Here is a 10,416-nt window from a genome sequence, read left to right as displayed (position 1 = left end):
CCAATCCAAAAATGGGCAGAAGTCCTAAATAGACATTTCTCCAAAGAAGATATACAGACTGCCAACAAACACATGAAAGATTGCTCAACATCATTAATCATTAGAGAAATGCAAATCAAAACTACAATGAGATATCATCTCACACCGGTCAGAATGGCCATCATCAAAAAATCTAGAAACAATAAATGCTGGAGAGGGTGTGGAGAAAAGGGAACACTCTTGCACTGCTGGTGGGAATGTGAATTGGTACAGCCACTATGGAGAACAGTATGGAGGTTCCTTAAAAATCTACAAATAGAACTACCATATGACCCAGCAATCCCACTACTGGGCATATATCCTGAGAAAACCATAATTCAAAAAGAGTCATGTACCAAAATGTTCATTACAGCTCTATTTACAATAGCCAGGAGATGGAAACTACCTAAGTGTCCATCATCGGATGAATGGATAAAGAAGATGTGGCACATATATACAATGGAATATTACTCAGCCATGAAAAGAAACGAAATTGAGTTATTTGTAGTGAGGTGGATGGACCTAGAGTCTGTCATACAGAGTGAAGTAAGTCAGAAAGAGAAAGACAAATACCGTATGCTAACACATATATATGGAATCTAAGAAAGAAAAAAATGTCATGAAGAACCTAGGGGTAAGACAGGAATAAGGACACAGACCTACTAGAGAATGGACTTGAGGATTTGGGGAGGGGGAAGGGTAAGCTGTGACAAAGTGAGAGAGTGGCATGGACATATATATATACACTACTAAACGTAAAATAGATAGCTAGTGGGAAGTAGTCGCATAGCACAGGGAGATCTGCTAGGTGGTTTGTGACCACTTAGAGGGGTGGGATAGGAAGGGTGGGAGGGAGGGAGACGCAAGAGGGAAGAGATATGGGAACATAGGTATATGTATAACTGATTCACTTTGTTATAAAGCAGAAACTAACACAACATTGTAAATTATACTCCAATAAAGATGTAAGAAAAAAAAAAGAAAAGAAAACTAAAGACTATTATCCTTATGAAAATATATGCAAAAATCCTCAACAAAATATTAGCAAGTCAAATCCAGAAATACATAAACATAATGCACCTCGACCAAGTGGGGTTCCTTCTGTGAATGCAAGAGTAGTTAAAAAATCAATTAATGCAATTCACCCTACTAAAAGTCTGAAGAAAGGAAACCACTTAGTTATATAAATAGATGCAGAAAAACCTTGACAAAACACCTATCATGATAAAACTCCCAGCAAACTAGAGTAAAAATGAACTTCTACAAGCTGACAAAAGGCATCTACAGAAAACCTATAGGTGACATCATATTTAATGATCAAAAACTGAGTGCTTGGCCCCTACTAAAGGAAAAAGCAAGGATGTCTGCATTCACCAGTCCAGTTCAACGTTATACTGAAAGTCTTAGCATAATATAGGAAGAAAAAGAAACAAAAGGCACATAGATCAGAAAGGATAAAATAGAATGTCCTTATTCTCCAACAACAAGATCATCCATATAGAAGGTCCCAGGAAATCTACCTCTTAGAACTAATAAGTGAGTTTAACAAGGTTGTAACCCACAAGATCAACACACAAAAATCTACCTTCAATTATATTTCTATATACAAGCAATGAACCACAGTAGACCAAAACTGAAAAATGAATACCATTTACAATAGCTACCAAAAATGAATACTTACGGTGTAAATCTAACAAAACATGTATAGGTGTTGAAAACCAATCTAAGACCAAGAGATTATAGGATAGATTCCATCTCCCTAGTAGTTTTCACAATGACCCTTCCACTCTCTGAAGAGTAGAAGTTTTAAGACCCTTTTTCTAGAGTTAACCCTGACAAAAGCATGTGCCTAACATTGGTTAAGTTCAAATGAGCTTAACCAATGGACTAGAAATACATCCATTGTTGCATTGGGCTTTTATCCAAATAGAAAGAGGAAAAAATATGGGCAGGAACTCAGAATGCCAAATAATTTGCCTATCATATACAAACACACATATCCCACCCTTCCCATCTACTGGGAGGTCCTTGACAGAGGGTCAGTCATAGAACACAAGACAGGCAAACTCACCCAGTTTTTATTGTGGAGATTTTTTTCCAACCTAACTCCAAAACGATCCCCCTATAAGGTTAAATGAGACTACCTGGAAATCAGGAATTGTTCAGACTAAAGGAATTCATCCATTCAAAAGATTTGTACTCTGCCAAGGACTGAGAAACACAGTTGAAGTCTCTCTCTTAAGGAGCTAACAGTCTAATGGTGAATACAGATATTAAACAAATAAATGCAGGAAGTTAAATACCCAGGAAACTGAGGGGAGAGGATTTCTATGATTTAGGAAGGAGTTGATCTAATCCACCTATACCAAGATATCTGAGATGATGCCTTAATATGTCTTAAACATGTTTCCCCTTATCAATCAATTAGTAGAAAAAAAAATCCAAATTGGGAGGGAGAAATAGGAAGAGAGACAAACTGAGGAAACAAAAGGTCTATCACCTGGCCCCAAAATATAACATGATAATAGTGTATCATGCACTCAGCTTCTTTTTCAGGCGATTGGTGAAAGAAATGAAGAGAGCAATGAGCTCCATCTAGTGGCCAATACAAGTATTTTAATTTTTCTTCACAGTATTTTATCACTACCTGATATCACCTAAATTTGTTTGTTCATATTTATTGCCTGTCTCCCTCAATAGAACATAAGCTCCATGTGGGCAGAAACTTTCTCTATTTTGTTCATCATGGAATCAGCAGGATCTAGAAGGCCGTCAGGCACATAGTAAGCCCTCCATTTTAAACACACGAATGACTATCTTATATACAACATTTATCATCCCAACCGCATTCCTGATGCTTTTCCCTGAAAGTTTACCATTTATCTAAAGTCATATTGAATGTTTCTAGAATTTGATAGTTATTTGTATTCTTGTACTATGTAGAAAGGAACCTTCTCCTTCTTTCTCCCCCCAAAGGATTTCGTCATTATCCCTTCTTTAGAGACCTAGAGAACCTGGTGTCAATTTATGTTCCTGCCACTGCTTTGGGGATCTACCTGGCATAAAGCATGCAGTACTGACTTTGGACCAGCAGCAGTGCCAAAAGGACACTGCACAGCACAACAAATTGAGGGAGCAAAGGTCAGTAGCCATAAACATCCTCCAGGAGCTGAGAACGTGCCTAGAGGGCTCTGAAAGCTGAAAAGCTCCAGTGTGAGCCACGAATTCCAGAGGCAAAGTCAGATTGGGAAAGGAACACAACACTTCCCCAAGAAGAGCAATTTCTACCAGGTTCTAAGGCAGTGATACTTACTTGTGTAGCAGCATTTTTAAACACACATTAGCCAGAAGCCACAACCTAATCCATGTTTTGGAGGGCACAGTACTTGACAGTGTTTCCACAGCACAATTTTTATTGTTGTATGTTACATATGGAACCCATGTTTTGAATGAATTTTTTTTTTAACCAACTGAAATGTAAAGTCAAAATTCATTTTCTCTTTTAAAAAATTGTTCAAAGATTGTGAAGCCTTTCTCGTATTGAGTACCCAGTACTAACAATTGAATTGCTATAAATCCAGCCAAATGTGTATGTGAAAATATACACAGGCAGGCGAACAGATAGATAAATAGATACACAGTTATGCTGCGCAACATTTCTGTGGGCAAATGAACAATTTCTACTACAGTTTTTGAAATATTTAAGCTAATGTTTGTACAGCTATTATTACCTGGCTGAAAAGCATTAATTTACAGTAATAATACATATCCGTACTCAAAATATTCCATTTTAAATAGCTACCTGAGGCTGAAAACTAAACATAACTTTTTCTTTTATACAGCAGGTTCTTATTAGTTACCTATTTTATACATATTAGTGCATATATGTCAATCCCAACCTCCCAATTCATCCCACCACAACCAACCCCAGCCCCACTTTCCCCCTTGGTGTCCACATATTTGTTCTCTACATCTATGTCTCTATTTCCACCTTGCAAACCGGTTCATCTGTACCATTTTTCTACATTCCACATATATGTGTTACTATATGATATTTGTTTTTCTCTTTCTGACCTACTTCACTCTGTATGACAGTCTCTAGGCCCATCCACGTCTCTACAAAAGACTCAGTTTTGTTCCTTTTTATGGCTGAGTAGTATGCCATTGTATATATGTACCACATCTTCTTTATCCATTTGTCTGTTGATGGGGATTTAGGTTGATTCCATGACCTGGCTATTGTAAACAGTGCTGCAATGAACATTGGGGTGCATGTGTCTTTTTGAATTATGGTTTGCTCAGGGTATATGCCCAGTAGTGGGATTGCTGGGTCGTATGGTAGTTCTATTTTTAGTTTTTTAAGGAAGCTCCATATTGTTCTCCATAGTGGCTGTATCAATTTACATTCCCACCAGCAGTGCAAGAGGGTTCCCCTTCCTCCACACCCTCTCCAGCATTTGTTGTTTGTAGATTTTCTGATGATGACCATTCTAACTGGTGTGAGGCAATACCTCATTGTAGTTATTTTTTTCTTCTTTTTTTCTTTTTTTTTAATTTGCGGAACGCGGGCCTCTCACTGTTGTGGCCTCTCCCGTTGCGGAGCACAGGCTCCGGACGCACAGGCTCAGAGGCCATGGCTCACGGGCCCAGCTGCTCCGTGGCATGTGGGATCTCCCCGGACTGGGGCACGAACCCGTGTCCCCTGCATTGGCAGGCGGACTCTCAACCACTGTTCCACCAGGGAAGCCCCTCACTGTAGTTTTGATTTGCATTTCTCTAATAATTAGTGATGTTGAGCAGCTTTTCATGTGCTTCTTGGCCATCTGTACATCTTCTTTGGAGAAATGTCTATTTAGGTCTTCTGCTCATTTCTTGATTGGGTTGCTTGTTTTTTTAATATTGAGCTGCATGAGCTGTTTATATATTTGGGAGATTAATCCTTTGTCCATTGATTCATTTGCAAATATTTTCTCCCATTCTGAGGGTTGTCTTTTCATTTGTTTATAGTTTCCTTTGCTGTGCAAAAGCTTTGAAGTTTCATTAGGTCTCATTTGTTTATTTTTGTTTTTATTTCCATTACTCTAGGAGGTGGGTCAAAAAAGATCTTGCTGTGATTTATGCCAAAGAGTGTTCTTCCTAAGTTTTCCTCTAAGAGTTTTATAGTGACCGGTCTTATAATTAGGTCTTTAATCCATTTTGAGTTTATTTTTGTGTAGGGTGCTAGGGAGTGTTCTAATTTCATTCTTTTACATGTAGCTGTCCAGTTTTCCCAGCACCACTTATTGAAGAGACTGTCTTTTCTCCATCGTATATCCTTGCCTCTTTGTCATAGATTAGTTGACCATAAGTGTGTGGGTTTATCTCTGGGCTTTCTATCCTGTTCCATTGATCTATATTTCTGTTTTTGTGCAAGTACCATGTTGTCTTGATTACTGTAGCTTTGTAGTATAATCTGAAGTCAGGGAATCTGATTCCTCCAGCTCCATTTTTTTCCCTCAAGACTGCTTTGGCTATTTGGGGTCTTTTGTGTCTCCATACAAATTTTAAGATTTTTTGTTCTAGTTCTGTAAAAAATGCCATTGGTAATTTGATAGGGATTGCACTGAATCTGTAGATTGCTTTGGGTAGTTTAGTCATTTTCACAATATTCATTCTTCCAATCCAAGAACATGTTATATCTCTCCATCTGTTTGTGTTGTCTTTGATTTCTTTCTTCAGTGTCTTATAGTTTTCTGTGTACAGGTCTTTTACCTCCTTAGCTTTATTTCTAGGTATTTCATTCTTTTTTTTGCAATGGTGAATGGGATTGTTTCCTTAATTTCTCTTTCTGATCTTTCATTGTTAGTTTATAGGAATGCAAGAGATTTCTGTGCATTAATTCTGTATCCTGCAACTTTACCAAATGCATAGATAAGCCCTAGTAGTTTTCTGGTGGCTTCTTTAGGATTATCTATGTATAGTATCATATCATCTGCAAACAGTGACGTTTTTACTTCTTTTCCCATTTGAATTCCTTTTATTTCTTTTTCTTCTCTGATTGTTGTGGCTAGGACTTCCAAAACTATGTTGAATAATAGTGGCTAGAGTGGACTTGTCTTCTTCCTGATCTTAGAGGAAATGCTTTCAGTTTTTCACTATTGAGAATGATGTTCCCTGTGGGTTTGTCATATATGGCCTTTATTATGTTGAGGTATGTTCCCTCTATGCCTCTGGAGAGTTTTTATCATAAATGAGTGTTGAATTTTGTAAAAAGCATTTTCTGCCTCTATTGAGATGATCATATGGTTTTTATTCTTCAATTTGTTAATATGGTGTATCACACTGATTGATTTGCGTATATTGAAGAATCTTTGAATCCCTGGGATAAATCTCACTTGATCATGGTGTATGACCCTTTTAATGTGTTGTTGGATTCTGTTTGCTAGTATTTTGTTGAGGATTTTTGTATCCATATTCATCAGTGATATTGGTGTGTAATTTTCTTTTTTTGTAGTATCTTTGTCTTCTTTTGGTATCAGGGTGATGGTGGCCTCGTAGAATGAGTTTGGGAGTGTTCCTCCCTCTGCTGTATTTTGGAAGAGTTTGAGAAGGATGGGTGTTAACTCTTCTCTAAATGTTTGATAGAATTCACCTGTGAATCCATCTGGTCCTGGATTTTTGTTTGTTGGAAGATTTTTAATCAGTTTCAATTTCATTACTTGTGATTTGTCTGTTAATATTTTCTATTTCTTCCTGGTTCAGTCTTGAAAGTTTATATGTTTGTAAGGATTTGTCCATTTCTTCCAGGTTGTCCATTTTATTGGCATAGAGTTGCTCGTAGTAGTCTTTATGATGCTTTGTATTTCTGCGGTGTCCGTTGTAACTTCTCCTTTTTCATTTCTAATTTTATTGATTTGAGTCCTCTCCCTCTTTTTCTTAATGAGTCTGGCTAAAGTTTTATCAATTTTTTAAATTTTCTCAAAGAATCAGCTTTTAGTTTTATTGATCTTTGCTATTGTTCTCCTCGTTTCTATTTCATTTATTTCTGCTCTGATCTTTATGATTTCTTTCCTTCTACTAACTTGGGCTTTGTTTGTTCTTCTTTCTCTAGTTCCTTTACATGTAAGGTTAGATTGTTTGAGATTTTTCTTGTTTCTTGAGGTAGGATTGTATAGCTATAAAGTTCGCTCTTAGAACTGCTTTTGCTGCATCCCATAGGTTTTGGATCATCTTTTTTCGTTGTCATTTCTCTCTAGGTATTTTTTGATTTCCTCTTTGATTTCTTCAGTGATCTCTTGGTTATTTAGTTACTTATTGTTTAGCCTCCATGTGTTTGTGTTTTTTTTAATTTTTCTTCCCAGTAATTGATTTCTAATCTCATAGCGTTGTGGTTGGAAAAGACACTTGATATGATTAAATTTTCTTAAATTTACCAAGGCTTGATTTGTGACCCAAGATGTGACCTATCTTGGAGAGTGTTCTGTTTGCACTTGAGAAGAAAGTGTAATCTGCTGTTTTTGGATGGAATGTCCTATAAATATCAATTAAATCTATCTGGTCTATTATGTCATTTAAATCTTGTGTTTCCTCATTAATTTTCTGTATGGATGATCTGTCCATTGGTGTAACTGAGGTGTTAAAGTCCCCCACTATTATGGTGTTACTGTCAATCTCTTCTTTTATAGCTGTTAGCAGCTGCCTTATGTATTAAGGTGCTATGTTGTGTGCATCTATATTTATAATTGTTATATCTTCTTCTTGGATTGATCCCTTGATCATTATGTAGTATCCTTCCTTGTCTCTTGTAACATTCTTTATTCTAAAGTCTATTTTATCTGATATGAGTATTGCTACTCCAGCTTTCTTTTGATTCCCATTTGCATTGAATATGGTTTTCCATCCCCTCACTTTCAGTCTGTATGTGTCCCTAGATCTGAAGTGGGTCTCTTGTAGACAGCATATATATAGGTCTTGTTTTTGTATCCATTCAGCAAGCCTGTGTCTTTTGGTTGGAGCATTTAATCCATTCACTTTTAAGGTAATTATCGAGATGTATGTTCCTGTTACCATTTTCTTAATTGTTATGTGTTTGTTTTTTTAGGTCCTTTTCTTCTCTTGTGTTTTCCCCTCGAGAAATTTTTTTAGCATTTGTTTTAGAGCTGGTTTGGTGGTGCTGAATTCTCTTAGCTTTTGCTTGTCTGTAAAGCTTTTGATTTCTCCATTGAATTTGAATGAGATACTTGCTGGGTAGAGTAATCTTGGTTGTAGGTTCTTCCCTTTCATCATTTTATATATATCATGCCACTCCCTTCTGGTTTGTAGAGTTTCTGCTGAGAAATCATCTGTTAACCTTATGGGAGTTCCTTTGTATGTTATTTGTCCTTTTTCCCTTGGTGCTTTCAATACTTTTTCTTTGTCTTTAATTTTTTGTCAGTTTGATTACTATGTGTCTTGGCGTGTTTCTCCTTGGGTTTATCCTGCCTGGGACTCTGCGCTTCCTGGACTTGGGTGGTTATTTCTTTTCCCATGTTAGAGAAGTTTTCAACTATAATCAATTCAAATATTTTCTTGGGTCCTTTCTCTCTCTCCTGTCCTTCTGGATCCCTATAATGTGAACGTTGTTGCATTTCATGTTGTCCCAGAGGTCTCTTAGGCTGTCTTCATTTCTTTTCTCTTTATTCTGTTCCACAGCAGTGAATTCCACCATTCAGTCTTCCAGGTCACTTATCCGTTCTTCTGCCTCAGTTATTCTGCTACTGATTCCTTCTAGTGTATTTTTCATTTCAGTTATTGTATTGTTCATTTCTGTGTGTTTAATTTTTCTATGTGTTTGTTCTTTAATTCTTCTAGGTCTTTGTTAAACATTTCTTGCATCTTCTCAATCTTTACCTCCATTCTTTTTCTGAGGTCCTGGGTCATCTTCATTATCATTATTCTGAATTCTTTTTCTGGAAGGTTGCCTATCTCCACTTCATTTAGTTGTTTTTCTGGGATTTTATCTTGTTCCTTCATCTGATGTATAGCCCTCTGCCTTTTCATTTTGTCTATCTTTTTGTGAATGCGATTTTCATTCCACAGGCTGCAGAATTGTAGTTCTTCTTGTTTCTGCTGTCTGTCCTCTAAACATAACTCTTTTGACAGATATAATCATATATATTTGAAGTAGACAACATGGTGATTCCATATATATATATACATTGTAGAATGATTACAAAGATCAAGATAATTAACACATACATCCCCTCACACAATTAACATAGTTAACTCTTTTCTGTGTGGGTGTGTGTGTGTGCATGCGTATGTTGAAAACACTTAAGATTTACTCTCAGCAACTTTCAAGAACATAACTCTTTATAGCAAGAGTGTAAGATGGAAAACACTTTAGGAACTTACAAACCCAGACTTAATTGTCATTTTTTCCTGGAGCAGGTCCTTCCTAGTACTGCTTGAGTATTATGAGTAAAGGAAGAATGTAGTTCTGCCTGCCTGACCCTTAATACCTACAAGGGACAGATGCTGCTTGAGAAGTGGCCTTATTACTCCAGATAATAAGGCATTGCTTGTATCTTCCATTTTGTTCTCCTCTCTGCCATTCTATTGTCGCCTGCAAGGTCCATGTAAAGTGAGATGTCTTTGGTGAGCAAATGAGAGGAGTCAGTAAACCATCACAGCAGTACTATGACTGCATATCAGGAAACCTATACAAAAGATTTAAACAAAATTGAGGTTGATTTCTCTCTTATGTCAATACAGTAGGTCTGGAGCTAGAGTGGTAGCTTCATGATATCAGGTCTCAGGCTCCTTGTCTTCCATACTATTGTTCTACCATCTTCAACTTGAAGATTCTACCTGGTTGTGCAAGAGGGTAGTAGCCAACATGTCTGTACTCAAACTGTCAGGGAAACCACAAACAGAGGGAGCAATAAGGGCATATGATCCTTCAAGACATTTCCTGGAAGCAGCACATATAGCTTCCACTTATATCCCGTTGGCTAGAATTTAGTCATATGGACCCCACCCAGCTAAAACAAAGACTGGAAATCCAGTCTTTATACCAAGCACTCATATACTCTGCTGAAATTTGGGGGTTGTATTACTATAGAAGAAAAGAATACTAAATATTGGGGCATAACTAGCAGCCCTATCCTAAAGATTCTCTTTCCCTTTTTCTTAAGGAAAAATTGTATAGTACTTAGTAAGAACCAAGCACAATTCTAAGGGTTTTTTTTTTTTCAGTCTATGAAGTCATTTAATCCTTAAAATAGCACTATAAGTAATGTTCTATTACACACATTTTACCGATAAGGAAATTGAAATACAGAGAAATGAAGTAACTTGCCCAAGTTTACACCGCTAGAAAATTGCAGAGTTGAGACCTGAACCAGACAGGTTGGCTTGCCAACTAAGCTATACTGCCTT

This window comes from Delphinus delphis, chromosome 1 (assembly GCF_949987515.2).
Source record: "Delphinus delphis chromosome 1, mDelDel1.2, whole genome shotgun sequence".
Classification (NCBI taxonomy): Eukaryota; Metazoa; Chordata; class Mammalia; order Artiodactyla; family Delphinidae; genus Delphinus; species Delphinus delphis.
The sequence above is the reverse complement of the archived record's forward strand: the minus strand, read 5'-3'. Positions refer to the sequence as shown.